The sequence below is a fragment of the Ostrea edulis genome, chromosome 7, assembly GCF_947568905.1.
Source record: "Ostrea edulis chromosome 7, xbOstEdul1.1, whole genome shotgun sequence".
Taxonomy (NCBI): domain Eukaryota; kingdom Metazoa; phylum Mollusca; class Bivalvia; order Ostreida; family Ostreidae; genus Ostrea; species Ostrea edulis.
Window position 1 is genome coordinate 35,816,268 of NC_079170.1, and position 21,614 is coordinate 35,837,881.

General features: G+C 35.4%; 1 protein-coding gene and 1 long non-coding RNA gene across 3 annotated transcripts in view; one reads left to right on the forward strand and one right to left on the reverse strand.

The window, feature by feature from the left end:
* The window catches only part of LOC125654951 (uncharacterized), a 188,173-nt gene that overhangs the window by 67,647 nt on the left and 98,912 nt on the right, over positions 1-21,614 (forward strand). The gene's annotated exons all lie outside the window — the stretch shown is intronic.
* Positions 2,960-8,676, reverse strand: LOC125654967 (uncharacterized). Of its 2 annotated transcripts, none has more exons than XR_007362527.2 (4): positions 7,975-8,676; positions 5,938-6,079; positions 5,659-5,785; positions 2,960-4,391 (listed from the first exon to the last, which is right to left on the reverse strand). It is a non-coding gene; the product is annotated as an uncharacterized LOC125654967 (long non-coding RNA). The 2 variants fall into 2 exon arrangements; XR_008796905.1 differs by having other exon boundaries at positions 7,985-8,051.

The following is a 21,614-nucleotide window of genomic DNA, read 5'->3' on the forward strand; positions in this document are numbered from 1 at the left end:
ATTCAGAAAGTGTAATGCGTTATGTTTACAAATTAAAGGAGCGGATCTCCTTAATTAGAGAGAGTATCATCACAATTACTTCACAGTGGTGGGAGTAGACAACTAATACCCTATCCCTGAAAATGCAATCCCCGGGATAGGGGTCTTCGATGATTGCGACACCGATGTTTATTCACTAAGTACAATGCGTTATTAAAAATGTGGGAGAAGCGAGTCTCCGTAACTAGAGAGAGTATCATCACTATTTCTTCACAGTGATGGAAGTAGTCCATTAATACCCTACCCCCAAAATTTCAGTCCCCGGGAGAGGGGTCTTCGATAATTCCGAGCTCGATGTCTATTCACTAAGTGCAATCCGTTATTTAAAAAGTGGGAGAAGCGGATCTCCGTAACTAGATAGAGTACCATCACCATATCTTCACAGTGGTGGGATTAGACCACTTATACACTACCCTCAAAATCTCAGTCCCCGGGAAAGGGGGTCTTTGGTCATTACGAGCCCAATGATTATTCACCAAGTACAATGTGTTATGTTTAAAGACTAGAGCGGTTGATCTCTGTAACAAGAGAGTATCATCACCATTTCTTCACAGTGGTTGGAGTATACCACTAATATCCTACCTTGAAGATTTCAGTCCTCGGGGTATGGGTCTTCGATGATTCCTTACCCGATGTTTATTCACTCAATGTAATGCGTTATGCATAAAGATTAGAGGGGTGGATCTCCGTATCTAGAAAGAGTACCATCACCTTTTCTTCACAGTGGTGCGAGTGGACTACTAGTACCCTACCCCCAAAATTTCAGTTCCCGAGGTAGGGGTCTTCGATGATTCCACACCCTATGTTTATTCACTAAGTGTAATGTGTTATTTTAAAAGTGGGAGAAGCGGATCTTCGTAGCTAGAGAGAGAACCATCAAAATTTCTTCACAGTGGTGGAAGTAGACCACTAATACCATACCCCCCCCCCCCAAATATCAGTCCCCGTGGCAGGCGTCATCGATGATACCGTATCCGATGTTTATTCACTAAGTGTGAGTCATTATGTATAAAAATTTGAATACCCAACCATCATCTCTTCATAGAGTTTGGATTAGATCACTTATACCCTACCTCCATCCTCAAATTTCAGTTCCCAGGGTGGGGGGTATTTTATGATTCCGAGCCTGAAGTATATTCGCTAAGTGTAATCCGTTATGTTTAAAAATTAGAGGGGCGGATGTCCGTAACTAGTGAGAGTACCATAACCATTTCTTCACAGTGGTGGGAGTAGATATCTTTAATGATTGCGAGCCCGATGTTTGTTCACTAAGTGATATGCGTTATATATAAAAATTAGAGGTTCGCATCTACGTAACTAGAGAGACTACCATCACCATTTCTTCACAGTGGTGGAAGTGGACTACTAGTGCTCTACCCCTGAAATTTCAGTCCCCGGGGTAGGAGTCTTCGATTATTGCGAGCATGATGTTTATTCACTAAGTGGGATTCATTATGTATCAACATTTGAAGGGGCGGATCTCCGTAAATAGAGAGTAAACTATCACCACATCTTCAAAGTGGTGGTACATGTAGTGGACCACTAATACCTTAACCCCAAGATTTCAGTCTCCGGGGTAGGTGTTTTCTATGATTTCGAGCCCGATGTTTATTCACTAAGTGTAATGCGTTATGTATAAAAATTAGAGGGGCGGATCCCCGTATCTAAAGAGAGTACCGTCACCATTTTTTCACAGTGGTTGGAGAGGACTACTAATACCTTACTCCAAACATTTCAGTCCCCGGAGTAGGGGTATTTGATGATTCCGAATTCGATGTTTATTCACTAAGTGTAATGCGTTATTTAAAAAAGTGGGAGGAGCGGATCTCAGTAAATAGATTAGTAAAATCACCATTTCTTCACAGTGGTGGGAGTGGACCACTAATACCATACCCCCAAAATTTCAGTCCCTGGTACAGGGGTGTTCAATTTACTAAATGTGACTCATTATGTATAAAAATTTGATGAAGGGGGTCTAGCAAAGTACTATCACCATCATTTCACTGCTCTGAGAGTAGACCACTAATACCCTACCCCTAAAATTCCATTGTATTTTCTAAATTCAGTCGCGTTTTCTACATTTCAATGTTCATGCGATAAATCACTCTATCAGCGCAAGTAGATATCTGAGTCATAGCATTGAAATATGAAGTGCATGTAATTAAAATGCATTGTCAGGTTTATTTTTTAAAATGCTTGTCGATGTCATAAAAATTCCTAGCTTCGTTAATATCGAACCTTGCCTTCGAGGATACTATTCACAAACAATGATCGATTATAACAGCATCATAATAAATCCTACTTTCCCTAGCAAGATTCCACAGGCACTTGTTTCTGTAAGTAACTTACGACCTCTGTATACTGATAATAACACAAGGTACCTAGCTTCAAATGATACCGAATGTCGGCCTTTTGAGCTTCCATGGAATATGCTATGTAAATCTACTTACTATCGTTCTCTTGTACAATCTATGTCGAGTGTGCGAGACATTCGAGGAGTTCCGATATTGGTATACGCGGCCTAAGAAATCGCCATCCCATAATGCCTAACTGGAAGAGTTTTGGGTGAAACGTCACCAATAGATAATATATTTCCGGAATAATTGTTGGCGTATAATACGCCATATTCAAATTCGAAAAATTATTCTTAATAAAATATTTTTTAATAGATATAAAATACCTTACATATCCAATTACATGACAAATTTGGCTAAATACATTTGGAATGAAATTACACGGTATTGTTTGGTAGGCTTTATATCAGAGACATATATTATTTTAGGGCTAATATTGACTATAAATCTTTTTTTTTTTCAATACAATATGCAAGAAAGTTGCCAGAAATTTTACTGAACTTCCATTTTTGTTGCACATAAGAATCTTAAGAGCATCAGACAGACACATGGCGTGGTTTTTTTTCTGAAGGGGGGGGGGGGGGTAGCAGAGGATAACTCGCGATCGTCTAAAATTCTTGACTATCAAACGAAAATAAATGGGACGGTGGTAAAACGGATTTCTTTTAGATCCAGTGGTACGGTATTTATCAATATCTCACCAGAGCTCATAGAATGTAGAACTGACTTCATAATGACTTATGAAGATGATCGGTGGGGAAATAACATATTCTGGTGATATTGCTGGTTATACAGGTATATATTTTGTAGACAGTGGAGGGGTGGTGCTGTGTACACAACATCTGTACACGTACACTACTGTTTTTGTACAAAATAAATATTATTATTAGGCATTGATATATATTCTTATTGAGAGATTTTGAATAAAAAGGTTGCCATCACTTTCACAGCTATTGCCCCTTTGACAAACTACATAACATATCATAATTAACTTGCTGTTAATGAATATGTAACTCTTAAATTAGGTTAAGAGAATTTGATACCAAAGTGCAGAATATTATATTGTAAAATGTACAAAGGTACAGCCTTGAAATTTATTAAACATAAGAATAATATGATTTCACAAAGTGTATTAATCAGTAATTGACAGTATCACTTATACCCTTCATAAATGTATTTAACATAATGCATTTAGTACTACTGTGTGCTGGATTATTTTTCAACCCCATGTAAATAATGAATTACATTCAAGGGCAACAACTCTTCTAGACACATATTCTGTTCTGAACACATTCTCTTCCATAGTCATAAGATATACATCATCATTTAAACTAATGTGTTAACATGTGCATACCATAGGAAAAGATTTCACACACATATATCATAACCTATTATCCAATGTGGAGATGTACATGGACTCTAAAGTTTAGATATTGTATGTCTAAAAATATGTTCATTTGAAATATTAATAAGTACAAATGTACAATGTCAGCTACAATATGAGTTGAGGATTTTTTTTCAAGATTTTCATAGCAAAATCATGATGGTATGTAAATCTATCCAAATGCATAAGGGTCTTAGTAAAGTTTCCAGCACATCCATTCATATTCCTGGTCATCCTATCTCCAACAATCTAGACATTACTTAGTTCTCTCCATGCCAAAACACATAGGACCGAGACTCTCTCCAATCCACTCTGTTCTATTGCTACCAGCTTGATCTCATTCAAGTTTCTCCATTCTGCAATCTTTCTTTCTGCTTCTACTCTTCCTTTCCAGGTTGTTTTCGGTCTCTTAAATGCCCTCTTCCCTTCTGGTGTCCAACCTAACGCCATCTCACTGTCATTGTCACCTCCCCTCCATAGTCCTGGCTGTCACTTCCCTGTTTTCCATAATTTTCTGCTACTTTATCCCCAGTATCCTCTGCAAGCATCTGATATGGTAAGCATCTATTGACTTTTCACCTATTCGCCTTCTAAGACATGGACATGCAAAATTTCTGAAAAAATAAATGCAAATATACCCTATGATAAATTTTAAATACATGCGTCTTAAACAGTACAAGAGGCCAAAGAGCCACATCGCTCAACGGAGTTACCTTGGCCCTGCCATTGTACAGCTGTTGTGATTTTAAAAAGATTTCAGTCTTTATTCCTATGAAAAATGTTGATCCCATACTGTGGTCCCAGCCTACATGAACCCCAAAGTATCACAACATTACTGAAAATGAATTCACATTACACAGAAATGCCTCAACACCAATATGATCGACAAGATCTTGCTGTTCTGGATAAGACCAAGGTCACAAGGTAATTAATCATGGTACATGCATGATACAAAAGATCTTGACATAAGAAATCTATATACAAAATATGAAAGCTCTGTCTTAAATAGTTGATATATTGAATAGGTCAGATTTTTATCAAAAGTAGGTCAAACTTCCAGGTCAAAATCACAAGATCGAACACCGTTGCATCACATGAAAGAACTTTTCGTAAAAAGTGTATATACAAAATATAAAAGCCCTAGCTTAAATAGTTCAAGAGACATTTTTAAAAAAGATTTTCCCTATGTACTTGTATGTAAAACCTTTATCCCCTATTATGGCCCACCCTACCCTCGGGGCCATGATTTTAACAAAATTGAATCTGCACTATGTCAGAGAGCTGTCATGTAAATTTGAACTTTTCTGGTCCAGTGGTTCTTACGGAGATTTTTAAATGCCCCCCCCCCCCCCTCCACCACCACCACCAGCCTATTTTTATATTTTTGTAAGTAAGTAAGTAAGTAATTTTTATTTAAAGTCGGAACTATATACAGGTAACAATAAACATGAGCTAAGAGCTCTTCAACCGACTATATAGCATTAAAAAAACACAAAGCACTAATGATATATAATTGCATGCATAGACATAAAAACAGAAATTTGAAATAAAACAGGACACATACATGTATACAGATATCACAAGTCATGCATATATATACACAGGGACTAGCTATATTAAGATTATCGCCCCTTTGAAGGGGGCATAGTCTTTCATTTCAACAAACTTGAATTCCCTTAACCCATGGATGATCTATGCCAAGTTTGATTGAATTTGGCCCAGTGGTTCTGGAGAAGATGAAAATGTGAAAAGTTTACAGACAGATGGCAGATACAAAGTGATTAAAATAGCTTACTTGAGCTTTCAGCTCAGGTGAGCTAACAATATATCTTTTAAGATGTTTCAGCATATATATATCTTTTATTAATAATAACTTCTTACCCTGTCCCTTTTCTTTTCAGTGGAATGAAATCTGGGTTGTAAGATGGTAGATACATTTTTATCCATTCTTCAGCTTTCTGGAAATGTCATTTTGGAGTTTCAGACAGGCTTTGTTTCCTGAAATAAACTTTAATTTAAAAAAAAATGTTTAGAATTTCTGACTTAATTTTGAATTACATGTATTTGGAATAAGTAGATACTTGTAATGTTCAAGGGACATTATATGGAACGAGCACGCAGGATTTTAATATCATTTATATGTATATACTTAGCTGTTACCTTCCCATTGCATGTGTCATGGAAGGATGGTTGTATAGGACATCATCTGCTGATTCACAATGGCCTTTCTTGTTTTTCCTTGATATTTCGAGTTGTACTCCCTTTTCATCTCAATTACATTGGTTTCCATCTCATGATCTGTCTGAATATTGAAACTGTTATAAGATTTCTCATATGAGTTAAAATGTAGATATTACTGGAGACTATTATTTTCATATAATTTTTCCATTTAACAAGCCTAAAAAATCTTGTATGCAGATGCTTTGTGTTACCACCATGGTTTTGACTTTCAATTCTTATTGAATCAAATATGGGTAGATCTACAGTTCACGCTTGTCTTTTATTAATCATATTGCATCAAAATTATTTGCCTGCATCATTAAAATTGCATGTGATGCACGTTATACTTATAAATTACACCTCCTTTGAAAAGTAACATAAAGTCAAATGTCATAGTAAAAAAAGATAATATGGTAGATCCATGAAAGTAGGTTCAAAGTAGCTATAATCATCTCCATTATGATAGGATAAACTTCCTGAAGCTGGAATATTACAAAATTTTACTTATTAGATTTAGAGTTTGATACAATCTTTTTAATAGATAAAACACACCCTAGCCATTTGTTCCTTACATTTATATTTCCTAGTACCTTAATTTGCTAATTAATACATGCAAAGGTAGCAGTATGTTTACTACATTCGTTGGTTGTGTGGCACTAGCATCTATTGTTTTCGAGATAAAAGATCTCCAACACCAGGGACTGAATCTTCAATTTATGCCATAAAGTAGTACATGTAGTTAGGAGAAACAAGTAATGTATAAATTCACTTAATTAAAGAAAAAGTAATTAGTTAGTATGATCTATCTCTGAATACCATAGAGGCATAGCAGGGTTGGGCGGTTAAAACCGCCCCCGGTTTTAACCAGTGGTTTTAACCCTCAAGGTCAATACTCCCCAAGTGGTCAATGGTGGCCAATTGTGATTTAAACTGTCCATTTTCCTATTTTTGTACATTTTTTGCAAAGATAAAGATAAATTAAGTCTTTTCATTATATGGATCAATTGTTGATTAATATTTTTCATTAGATAATCAAATGTAATTTCATAAGTTTAATATATTTGGTTTGCTAAAACTGACCGAAATATCTTCAGTACCTACCAGAGAGTCACAGTTCTATAACATAGCTTGATTATTGGAGACAGACCTCTTAATACATGTACCTGGACAGATTAAGAATAAAAGGTAGCTGGACATTACCTGAGCCCAGGAAGCAGAGTGGACATGTGTTAATAATCATAGGCTGGGACCAGAGATGACCTGTGTACTTGTTATTGTTATGAAAACATCACTAACCCACCCTCAAATGTTTATTCAACAGTATTCAATAGTTAAAATGAAGATTGATGAAACAATACTTATACTAAGGTAGTTCTTGTTAAATTAAGGAATTTGAACAGAAACTTTTACATCTCCCCAATATTCAACAGTCATTTGTACATTATTTATGTAATGTTATGACTTATAAGTATATTATATATACCAAACAATTTTCAATCGACCAGTATTAACCAGTTTAACCAGTATTGACCACCGGCCTCATATCGACCACTTTTTTGCCACCCTGTCCCGGGCATAGACATATAACAGATATGTTATCCGTTATATGTCTATGTGAACTTTGCATACTGCAACTTTGCATTCTGAACAATTAAACATACACATTATATAATTATACAAGTCCATATTGCTCTTTTTCCAGCCAATTGTGCATTTACTAGTTCTGGTATACATGCTATAACTGATGAATTTGATTACATCCCTCGGGCCCCCCATTTTCATCAAAACACTTTAGCACCCCCCTCCCCCCCTTGATGTCCACTCCCCCAAATCAATGTCTACTTTCCGATTATTTGTTGGGAGTTGGACGAAAATACAATGATCATTTCGATGTAATGGAATTGTGAAACCAGTAGGATAATTTGGTTCAGACAATGAGTTTTGCATTCCATTCATGCATAGAATAGCCCTATTTACCTGATCTCACCTCTGATATGTCCAGGGATCTATGTTTGCCCTACTTTCAGTTTTCTATTCTTCATGGGATTTATGCGATTAATCGTTGTACATTATTTTCACTGGTCTACATAACGGTAAGAAAGAAATAAAGAAGTTTTTCCTTCAATGCAACGTATCCGCTTCGTTTGTTTATTGCCGCCATTGCACACTAGCATTCCGGATAAATACTAACTACCGGATACGTCTCTTTCATTTCGCTCATTTCCGCGCGAGACCATGGGTTGTTTTCATCTGCCCGTGTAGCACATTCTTACAATTTGATCACGCACTCGCCTTTTCCCGTAACCGGTTCATTTGCGGTTACGGAAATAGCCGAGTAGTTACGATTGCCAATATTAGGGACGCCGGGTACCTTGCGCACTTGCATTTAATCGCGGATTCAGCGGGGTCAGGGGGAAATTTTGAAATCCCATATTGGTATAGTCAATTGTACTACACTTAGGTCTTGACCCCCAGGAATAAGCGCCCATTTTTTATGTCCACAAGCGTGAATTCTATTGTTACTGGTTTTTCTGAATATTCAAAGAGGAGAAAATATATTGATCATGGTTCACATTTACATACCTACCGCGGAAGATTCTGTCATTTAATGCGCATCCGTGTGAACGAGTCATAAATATGATGAATGTTAAAAGTAATTGATTAACAAGTAAAAACATAATATTCATTAAATTGTAATATGTATACATGTTTGTGGTTTTTAAAAGTCGCTTGTCTTTTTAGCTCAGCTGGGCCGAAGGCTCAAGTGAGATTTTCTGATCGAAATTTGTCCGTTGTCCGTCGGTGTTGTCGTCGTCGTTGTCGGCGTCGTAAACTTTTCACATTTTCATCGTCTTCTCCAGACCACTGGGCAAACTTCAACCAAACTTGGCACAGAGCATCCTTCGGTGAAGGAGATTCAAGTTTGTTCAAATGAAGGGTCATGCCCACTTCAAAGGGGAAAGAATCACAAAAATGCAAAAATAGGATGGGGTCATTTAAAATCTTCTCAAGAAACACTAGGCCCATATTTACTAAAGTTAGTAGACGTAAACGTAGCGTAAATCTAGACATAGCGTACGTTTACGTGTGGGACGGTATTCACTAACAGTCGTAGACGTATATTTACGTCAGAAATAAGCGTAAGTTCTCTACGTGTGCTATACTAGTACACGTAAGCTGATCGTAACCTTAAGAATAAACAAAGCAAATGGCGACTTGTCATTTTTATCGATAATTTCTTGCGTAAAGACCTTACAAACCCTCTAGATGCATATAAGCTGGTTAGTAATACACAAATTAATTGTATTTATTCAGATTATCGTTTTCTTTGAGATCATCTGCAATTGTGTGACAATTCTCAAAATTTTGAGCCCGATCTAATTTACCTTGTGGCGGATCTCAGTCGGATTTAAAATCAAACCTCTCACTTCGCTCGATATACGGACAGTCGCTGTCCGTATATCGAGCAAAGTGCGAAATTTGATTTTAATCACACTGGGTGGATCTAACCTTGCCTTTAGAAATAATTGGGAAGCTTTTTATTTTAGTCATGCAGGTTATTTTAAAAAAAAGAATATTTGCCATTTATCTTATTATATAGGGTAGGTCTAGCATCTTTCAGGGAAATACATTTTTTTAATTTTCCAAACATGGTGAAATTAAAGTATATATATGCAATCAAACATGCAATGTTTTAGATTTGAAAAGAAGAGAGTCACTGTGTGTACAAGAATACATGGTGATCGACAGCTATAGAAAAACTATTTCTGCTTATAGATAAATGATCTTTACTTTGTGGTTATAAGCAAATATTGGTAGTCCAAATAACTATTTGTTACATTGTAAATTACACAACAGGGAAATGAGCCTCTAAATAAATATTTCTTTAAAAAAAAGATATGCATTTCATTCCAAGAATACAATTTTGTGTAATTTGTTTCAGACAGCAATTGTGATGCCTACTAGTGTAGTCATGTGTAGACTTTCAATCCTTCAGAGTGCCATTTCCTTTAACTATAATCCTACAGTAGTCAAACCTTCATTGATAATGCATATATATGAATCTTTCTACCATTCATGATTTGTATGTAATTGACCTTTATATGTGATCAGCTATGTAAAAGTCTTTGCAGTGTATATTACCAAACTCCAAGGATGATGCCTTCAACATACATATTTTGTTGAAGTACATCCCCCCCCCCCCAATTTACAAAAATCTCACTGATAAAAGTTCATTCTGAAGGCTTCTCACATTAAACCGACATATGTACTAATGCTCCTCTTTACAAATTTTAACCCACCAGACAACTTTGTTGACAAATATTTAAGTTTTATTTATTATGTCATCTTTTTAATATCAAGATGTTAAAATCATTCTAGAAATGGAAGTAATACATGTACATGTCAATATCAATAACAACATGAAAATTCATCTAAAAATGTATCTATTAACAAATATAATTACATGTACATAATTGTATGCATAACAATGCATGTACATGTACTTAATTTCTTAAACATGTATTGTAACAAATTCTATTTTGCTGAATATCAAACTTTTTTTTATTTTACTGTCAATTTTTAAATGTCCATATGATATAAATAAATATATAAGATGACATCAATGTAGCAGATGGACCATCAGCATGGATTGATCAGTGGGTAGAGTACCAGACTACGGGTCATGGGTTAGATTCTCAATCCTGCCATATATTTTTGAATCATTCCTCTGCTCGTCCTTTTACACAATCATGGCAATGGAAGATGAACATTTCTCGGTTTCGCAAAAGATTTTTCAAGCCATTACAGCAATGTACCCATGGACCTAGAAAAATAATAGTATTACATTGATTTAAATAAACAACTGTCATTACACTGCAATCAAATTTCATAAGGCTTGAAAAACACATGCAACATAATTGTAAGTTAAATAAACTGTAAAATTGTGATAATACTGATTTTATTTACAGTATATTCATCTACCGTACACCATACCTGGGAAGATATCATTAAGTATCACCTACAATTTCTAATTTTAATGATTTATAACCCAAGAGCCCATTTTAAGAAAAAGATTTCAAATGACCCCAAGGTCAACTTTAGTATTTTTTCATTAACCATTCCCCTTTTAATGAAATTGGCTTCTTTCCAAACCAGAAAAAAATACTTTTTAACCAAGAATGGTAAGTTTCAGTTAAGGTCATTCACGTTTATAAATAAAAAATTATTTTTTGTGACATTTCAGGTACAATTCACTTGCATTCTATTTTCTTTCAACAAAATTCTCAGGTTTAATTAGTCTAGAGTTAACATATTTTGATAGTTCCTGGTTGTGGCAAGTAAAAATGTAAAATCAGCTGATATGTACTGCAGTAAGGTATATGAATGGGATTTTACTGTAGCAAAGAAGGTGAGAAAAATATTTAGCACAATTGAGTATTGAACCTGGTACCTTTGCACTGAGCTACTCAGGCTGACATATAATACATGGTAGTACAACATTATAAATTTAAAGGAGCATATTTGCTAGGAAAGTGATGGCAACCATTTTTATCTCTCAAAATCTCCCAATGGCAAAGGGATATGTATTACTGACTAATAAAAATATTTCTTTAGTAAAATAAAAAAACAAACAAACAACAAAAACCTAACAAGAGGCCCACAGGCCTAATCGGCCACCTGAATACTAGTGGAAAAGTATCATTACTTCCATGGACTATGAAATCTAGAAAAAATTTCCTGTTCTAAATATCTAAGCTAATTATATTCTAATGTTTAGCAACAGTATAAAACAAGATGTGGTCTTAAAACTTCACATCCCTCAAAGTGCATACACTGATGAAAGGTTTTAAATAGATGTACTCACATGAAAACATCAAAAGATATGACTAATTTGGACTCATCTTAAAGTCATAACCCTGGGTTGTGAAATTCACCATTTTTTGTACATCCTTTTCTGCATTTATATTTTATACAGTATCAGCAAACTTACACATGGATACTATATACTAAGTTTGGCCCCACCGTGGGGTCAAAACCCTTACTCTGGGGGAAATCAAATTTACAATTTTGGTAAAAGACTACCTACTCTATCCATTTAGTTTCAATTTAGTATCAATAGCATTAAAGAAGATGTAATTTAAGTGTTTTATACACATAAACACTATATAACAAGATTTGCCCTGCCCTGGGGTCAAAACCCCTACCCCGGGGATCATAAAATTCACAATTTTGGTAGAGCCCTGCCTGCTCTACATCACTATGCATTTAGTTTTTCTTATATATGTGTGTTTCTTGATAAGAAGATTTTTGAAAATTGGTCCCCCTTGTCCCAAGGATGCTTCATACCAAATTTGAAAAGAATTGGACTGGTAGTTATTAAGAAGTTAAAAATGTTCAATTGTTAACACACGACGAATGAAAACTAATTACAATAGGTTACTGAGTAAACTCAGGTGACCTAATAAAAGTACATTTGATAACGCTTTTAGTGTAAAGAAATATATAAAGAAGAATTATTGGCTTGCAAGATAATAATTATTTAATCACCAACATTACATATATTCATTTGCTTGCTTTGAGATTAAAAGGTGTTTCAAATAACTGAATACATGTGTTATTACTGATCAGAAATATAATATAATATAGAGCAATTTTTATTGAGTGTTGATTTTAAATTTTGGTGACAAAATTGCAGCTATTATTTTGGAAATCATGCAAGAATTTTTAATATCGAGGAGATAAAAAATAATTTCAAAGAAACATAGTTATGTCCTTAGATTGGTTAAATTTCTATTTGCCAAAAAGGTGAAGATATGCTTAGACAGACAGGTACAAAACATGCAAAATGGACAAACTTTGATCATAAAAACTCATAAATTTATGTTCTTAAATCTTTGCCTAAGGATTTAATCATCAATGCATTACAAAAATCATTACATCATGTGCCATAATTTGTTTTGGATGTTTTAAAACTTTGTAAGTACAGAAATGATTAAATGTGTACAAACAGTGGATATACTTACATCATATATATGTACTGTACATCTTGCATCCCAATCCTAACCCTGAGGCATCAAGGAAAATTTTTCAGGGGAGGACATGAAGAGAAATGCATCTAAATCAAGGAATGCTGCTGTCTGTTGGCAATTTATTTCTTGAGCACCTTTATGACCCTTTGAAAAATAACAGAGGTCAGCTAACTTGGATATCTAGTGCATGTTACATGTATATCACACCTAATATCTCCAATTAATATATAGTCAATGTTATTCTACATTAAATAAATTAACACTGACTTCACACAGTTGTACAAATCAGACATTTTAGAATTAGTGCCTGTATATATATAATGTATATTTTAGATTCATTTTTCACCAATATTCTTGTTTTTCTTTTTGCGAAATGATGTGAAAGCATGTGCGTACTTGTGTACAGGTAGCTATGGTACTGCTTTGATGTTGTCCCAGTCATGAAATTAAAAAAATGGGATAAATAATTTTGAATTTCAATTGTGGTATTGTCAAAAGTTTGAAGTTACCATGTACACAAATGAGCTTGTGTCTTAATGTGTCAATAGTGGGCACATATAAAATTGTAAATAACTAACACATACAGGAAAATATCTGTATCTCGAATATGGTTTGTCTCGAATACCCCGCTTGAGTCGAAGTCAACCGCCGGTCCCGGCCGTTTTCCCTATATAAATGATTTGAAAAACTTCTGATATCTCGAACACGGTAATCTCGAATACTCCGCTTATGTCGAAGTATTTTCAAGGTCCCATGCCTAATTTCATCTGGCTTATCTCGAAGTGCAGTCAATTTTCCGGTCTGCTTACCATACCTGGCGTCGTTAAAACACACGTCTCCGCCCGCGGCTACATCAATTATAATTAATGACCGCTAATCCACCCTCGCCTTTTCCAAGTAGTCACGGGTGGCCATAATTGTTTCAACAGCTCAGGTGATTAGTGAAGCCTTCCAACATTACGGATTAAGTCCACCGCCAATTATGAACCGACACGCCCGATTCCAGGGATGGTGTTTTGATTGATACACGCTATATCATTAACATGTGGGTTAGATAAACGCACAAAATTGTCCAAGTGAGCTTGAAGTTAATCATAATAACGATAATGCATTTAATAATACACGCCTCATCATTAAAACTAGAACATAGAAAACACGAAAATCTTCAAAGTGAACAGAAATTAAACACTTTGGATCACAACAACATATAAATAGAGACCCGTGAAATTTTCATCATTCGACAACATGTCTCAAGACAGTAAAGACAAGCTGCTAATCCCTGGCATTAAAAGAGAGTTAAAATCGCATACCATAGAAACTAAGATTCAAGCTATTGCAGATGTAGAGAAAGGAATTGACAGTAAGGCGGCCATCGCTAAAAAAATACGAAATCCCTCCAAACACATTATCAACATGGATAAAAAATGCTGAATAGAATAGCATGCGTATTAGCTGTACTTAATAAGATATTGTATTTAATAAACATAAAAAGTTCTTTTTAAAAATCCGTCTTTTTTGTTTCTTACGTGATAGCTTCTTTCACTACAACGCAATAGCTACATCCTAGTCGGGCCTAGACATCAGTAAAGTAAGCATACAAATTGTACGATCATCTTAATTTTGAAACACATTGTGAATGTGATGTTTATAGATATGGAGAAAAAAAAACACCGAAATATTTGCCTTGGAAATCCCACAATATCAATCAACTTGCATTATAAGAAACGGCAACGGGGTTGTTGTTTATAATGCAAATCCCATACTATGCATCATATATCCCCCTTCAAAAAAAAAATTCAAGATCGATTTTGGATATCTCGAACCCCCGGATATCTCGAAGTTTTTTCGAAGTCCCTTGAACTTCGAGATAGAGATATTTTACTGTATGTATATGTGCTCACTATTTAGAAATTTAGATCCAGGCATTATAGCAGCTACATAGGTTGAGAACAAAATGAATAAGGGATTGTGATTTTGCGATGTGTGTCATGTACTGAATCCCCTTGAAGTCAATTTAACATTATTCAGGGGCCTAGTGACGAGTAGTCAGTGGTAAAACAAAAACAACTTAACTTACTTGTCAGTCCATGCCGACTTCTTTTTGAACACCTACAGCATCGCAGATCCATGCACAAGTCAAATGCGTTAAATTTGATGAACCTTCCATTTGGATTTGTAAACAACACTGAATAACGGTACAGTTGATCGACATGCCGTTGGCAGGCATACGTATACGTTGAAATTCGTTGCTTTCTCACAAAGTTCTGTGTTCTTTTTCGTCATAATGCGGCGGTAGCGCAGGGAATTCAAAGTAAATGAGCAAATTCACACTTTTTACGCTTTGAAGTGAAAATAGCCACTGCGCACGCGTAAGTGCAATCGTACATCGTAAGTTACGTTTGCGGCTACGAACGGGTTTGTGAATACCATTTTATGAGTACGTAACTCTAATCTTAAGTCAGACGTAAATCCTACGTTTACGTCTACGAACTTTAGTAAATATGGGTCCAGTTAAGGTGATAAGAATTCTCTACCTTTCTGGTATATTAGGGACTGATAAATATTTATCACCGAGGTGGGACCGGCGTAAATGGGCATTAATTACTCATGGGCCAACATTTTGTTTTAATAACTTGAGACAAGAGCTGAAATTTATATGAAGCTTCCTTACATAGTGCATCTATTCGAGTTTGTTAAAACCGTAGCCCCCCGGGGTAGGATGGGCCACAATAGAAGATAAAAGATTAACGTGCAAATATATAGGGGGAATCTTTTAAAATCTTCTCAAGAACCACTGGGCTAAGAAAGTATAAATTTACTTGAAAGCTTCCTGAAATAATGCAGATTCAAATTTCTTAAAATCATGGTCCCTGGGGGAGGATGAGACAATAATAGGAGATCAAATTTTTACATAGAAATATATAAGGAAAATATTTATAAATCTCAAGAACCACTGGGCTAGAAAAGCTTATATTTACATGAAGGCTTCCTGACATAGTGCTGATTTAAGTTTGTTAAAACCATGACCCCGGGGTGGAGTGGTGCCACGATAGGGATAAAAAATTTACATGGGAATATATAGGGAAAATCTTTTAAAATCTTCGTCTCAAGAACCACCCAACCAGAAAAAAAAAAAAACATTTCTATGTACATGAAAGCTTCCTGATATAATGCAGATTCAAGTTTGTTAAAACCATGACCGGGGGTAGGGTGGGGTCACTATAGGGAGTCAAATTTTACATACAAATATACAGGGGAAATGTTTTAAAAACTCTTCTCAAGAACCACTGGGCCAGAAAAGTTTATATTTACATGAAAACTTCATGACATACATGTAGTACGGATTCAAGTTTGTAAAAATTATTAATTTTATAGAATATTTGAGTGTTATGAATGCTATTAAAGCATGGATGAAAAAAGTCAAGTTTGATAAAAAAAGAAAATTAACTAAACTACCAAACCCTTTGATTATATCGAGTATATATACACTGTAATCTTCTACGATACAAAAAAAAAAATCAGGAACATTTTATACTCTTCTCAATCAAAACTGCACATAACCAACTGCTAAAAGAAAGTGGACTGAAATATTTGAATTAAATGACAAAGAATGGAAAATAATTTTCAGATTGCTTTTTAAAGTTACAAGTAATTGTAAACTACATTGGTTTTAAAAATATGGAATTCTGAACAAAATTTAGTTTCAAACTCATGCTTATTATACCCCCCGAACGAAGTTCGGGGGTATATAGGAATCACTCTGTCTGTCTGTCTGTCCGTCTGTCCGTCTCCAGATTCGTGTCCGCGCCATAACTTCTTTGTTCTTTGACATAGGCATACCATATTTGGCACAAAAGTGGATCACCATGAGACGATGTGTCAAGTACCTTCATGACCTCTATATGACCTTGACCCTTGACATCAAGGTCAACATTAAAGGGTTGTTTTTTTTTTTTTTTACAATGGATTTGTGTCCGGGCTATAACTTCTTTGTTGTTTGACATAGACATACCATATTTGTCACACAGGTGGATCACTATGGGACAATGTGTCAAGTACCATCATGACTTCCATATGACCTTGACCCTTGACCTCAAGGTCAAAATGAAAGGGTTTTTTTTTTTACAATGGATTCGTGTCCGAGCCATAACGTCTTTGTTCTTTGACATAGGCATACCACATTTGACACATGAGTGTATCACCATGAGACGATGTGTCGGGTACCTTCATGACCTCAATATGACCTTGACCTCAAGGTCAAAAGTAAAGGTTTTCACAATGGATTCGTATCAGGGCCATGACTTTTTTGTTCTTTGACATAGGCATACCATATTTGACACATGAGTGTACACCATGAGACGATGTGTCGGGTACCTTCATGACCTCTATATGACCTTGAACTTTGACATCAAGGTCAAAATTCATTATAGTTTTTGACATAGTCATACCATAAGACAGGGGTGTATCAACATGTGACTATGTGTCATGTACATTCATGACCTCTTTATGACCTTGACCTTTGATCTCAAGGTCAAAATTATAGGTTTATACCATGGATTTGTGTTCGGACTATATCTTCCATTTTCTTCTACAAAGGCATATCATATTTTTACACTCAGGAAAGAGGTAATTTATACCTATTAACAACACCCTTTGGGAGATTGGGGTAAGCGGGAGGTATTCTTAGTGAGCATGGCTCACAGTACCTCTTGTTCAAAATCAAAAGTAGAAATAATAAGAATTGTACATTCTGCCAGATAGCAGAAGAAACAATTGAATATTTGGTTTGGGAGTGTGATATTTTTCAGCATTTCTTAAGAGAATTTGAAGGTTGTTTTGAACATAAAACCATCTTCACATATCAATAACAAAAATAACAAAACTACTGGAACTGAAAACTGCATGGATAACTATTAGTGTTGACCTGTATGCTCCCTCGTTTTAGTTCTAATTGAGTTCCCTTTGACGGTTTCTGGGCCAGGTGGACCAGAGATAGCTTCATTATCAGTTTCAACTTTACAAGTATGATACAAAGAATCAATTTAGTATTTTCAAAATGGTCATTTAATGGCATGAAACAGCTAGCTGCCAAAATGGTTTATAAACATGTACATTTATAATTATTTATTAGAAATCATGCAGTGACAGATTTAGAGGGGGCAGACGGCCCGTAAGATTCCTTATCACTGCATAATATAGTACAAATAAGTTTATCTTAACCATGAAAGCGTGATTTAAAGCAAGAAGATTGGCATTATTGTGACATAGCACGACTCGTATGTAAACACACAACGACACAATACGCTAATTACGTTTATCATGGAAGGCGATGATAACGAACATTGATCAATCTCATAACTCCTATAAGCAATACAAAGTAGATAGTTGGGCAAACACGGACCCCTGGACACACCAGGGGTGGGATCAGATACCTAGGAGGAGTAAGCATCCCCTGTCGACCGGTCACACCCGCCGCGAGCCCTATATCCTGATCAGATAAACGGAGTTATCCGTAGTCAAAATCAGTACGCATGCCAAGAACGGCCTAACAATCGCCATGAAACACGTCAGACAGCATTTGACCCAATGATATGTTGTATTGACGAACTAGATCGTTATAACGACCATCGAATTTGCGTAATGCCGACTTCAATCGAGAATATAGTTTTTACTCATCTGCATAGCGCGTCTGCATTGCTCAGGCTTTGGTGTTGAGGGTATAGAGTTCTATGGGTGGATGATATGGCCCCAGATGTCCATGTCAACTTCTTCTTGAACCCACTTATCTTCGCCATTGGAGGTAATAATATTGAAATGACTGCCGCAAACAACAGTCAGACATACATACAGTCGTTTTACCGATAATGAATATTTGCCAATATCGAATAAATTTGATTTAAATATCCTTGAAAAACACAGTGACGCAATTAAAAATTTCTTACTAGGTAAAAACAATAAAAAGATGAATATCTTCCCCCTGTGTGGTGTCTTTGTAACATCTGCCTGATTAATTTCCACAGTATTTACAATGACCCATGTTTGAGCATGCGCAAGTGTGTAAACGAATGCGTCTTAATCAAATTTTCAGTGTGTTGTTGATCCAGATTGAGTATGTTTTCAATATCTAGGATAATTGTAACAAGTTAAAATATTAAAATAAACAATAATTGACTTTTAAATGAAATTATAACATCGACACTAACCACGAGTTGTTTTCCAAGTTTCAAATCATGAATTTTCGAACTTCGAAAAATGTCGTTTTACGGGATGGAAAAACCTGAAAAGCTGGCAGAAGTGAAGATGATACCAAAACGAATTACAAGCAAAAATATTCCATGAAAAATTGCGTCTCAAAGTTTGTTGATTTGATATTTATAAAGCATATCACGAAAAGTTTCTCTTAAAATGCAAAAGTTTTCATACTGTTTAGTTTTAGAAGAAAAAAACATTCAAATCAACAAGCAATGTTAATATACTTTATGTAGAATTTTCTTCTAGGCATATTTCAACAATATTTCATTCCGCCGAATTTATCTATTGTGTCAGCAGAAGTAGAGATCGCTTGATTCGATACTGTAAAATGTATTAGAAACCAGGAAATTTGGGGGGGGGGGGTGACATATCTTTGCCTGTAACATTCATATTTTGAGAACTTTTTGTACCACTTATTTGAATGAAAAGCATAGAAATACAAATTAAACAGCAATCAAGAACATTGGGAACTTTGACCATGTACAAATGTATGCTGAGTGCACGACATAACAACAAACCGATTCGCTACCAGTTAAACGACTGTATATCGTTTCCAGTCGTAACGAGTGGAATAAACAAACTCGTCTCAGAGAACACTGGTATTAAACTGATGTACGTAACTGCAGTTACGTACATCCCAGGATGGCGGAAGAAGAAACGGGTAATTTTTCAATTTAGATTATATCTTATCCTATCAACTATTCAGTGATATTAATTAGTCAAGTTTGTGGATTTCTTTACGCTTTATCGTTTAGAATGGTAAAATCCGTTTGTTTCTCCTGAATGGACGAGTTAAACTCCTGTGTAAAAACACACGTGATGTACGTAACTCATTAAAATATTTTTGGTTGATGTACGTAATTTCCCTTTATGATATACGTAACTATGCAATTCACTCGTAGTTCGACAAACCCTAAAGCTTGCTTTCTAAGCAGCTAAACAAGCAGAGAAGTAATGCACATACTTTGTGGCAGAGAAAGAATGTCATTAGCGATCAAAAAGACTTCATTCTATAACCTCTTGAGATATTTGATACGAACAGATGCTGCACACAGGGAAAGGGGGGGGGGGGGGGGGTCTTACTCCAAATTTTGAACCATTTAAAGACTACGGTATGCCTATTCTCGGGATTACTTATTTTGAATTTTGGTGTCTTTTGGAGGTCCAACAAAACCGTAGTATTTCTGTCGTGGGAGAGGGGGAGGGTAGGTAAAATGGATGTTGTGGGGTTGGTTTTCTTGGTATTTTGAATGGGTTAAAAATTTAAAGGAGACATTTACATCATTATCATTAACTTGTATGAATGTTTCACAAGCTTAGAAGATCTTGATGTTTTATATTTTTCAGGTTGTGTAGATTTTCAGTAATTCTTTATTATTATTTTTGGGCGGGGGTGGGGGGTGTTGGTAAAAATGTGCATACATATTTGGGGGATGTTTTTACCAGGTATTTCTTTAGGATACGTTGACAAACATGATTTGTTTGGTATTATTTTGCTGTAATACTACGTAGACTCAATTACTCTGCTGGAATTAACTCTCCTCGAAAATTTTCATGTGATCTTCAGAGCTCCAGAGTCTGTTTTATCTGAGTACAATTAATACCAATTAATTACCTTCAATATATTATTTTAATATCAGTTCACGCGTTCTCGTCTGCATATGCATGATATACATAAGTGTTGTAACACGTCGAAATAAAAGAAAGCAAAAAGAATAGCCATATTGACTAAGTATCAAACATAAAGTGGACAAACCGCTCATGCTATTACATTCATTTGATTTATCTGTTATTTTCGGTGTGTTAAAATACTTTTTGTTAATTTTGCTTAGGGACTAACCATGTAACTTGCGGAAAGGAGCTATGTTTTTTTTTTTAATTTTGTTGCTGGCGGAAAAAAAAATGGCGCAGAAAAAATAGGGAAAAATAAAATATCTGAAGCAAGGTTTTGCATTAATAGTAGTCCCAGATAAAAGTAGTGCAAAATTAAACTGGAAAAAATTGTCGCGAAGCGTAAATTAATAATAAAAAAAAACCAATTGTCGCCCGCTGAGTGCGGAAAAAATTAAAAATTCTGTCGCGACCCCCCCCCCCCCCCCCAACCAACCAACCAAGTTAAATGAGCGGTCCCTTATCCTTTTGTTAAAAAACATGGTCGATGCTGTACTTGCTCATACATTAACGAGTTTGGTTACCGTTGAAGAATATTTGTTGCGTACTTTGAATGAAGTTTATCAGTGATTGTGCCATTTTTTGATTGATTGCTCTTCAACTTATAGCATTATAGGTACTACATCATAGATATGAAAGAACGTTCCTAAATCTTCTTAAAAG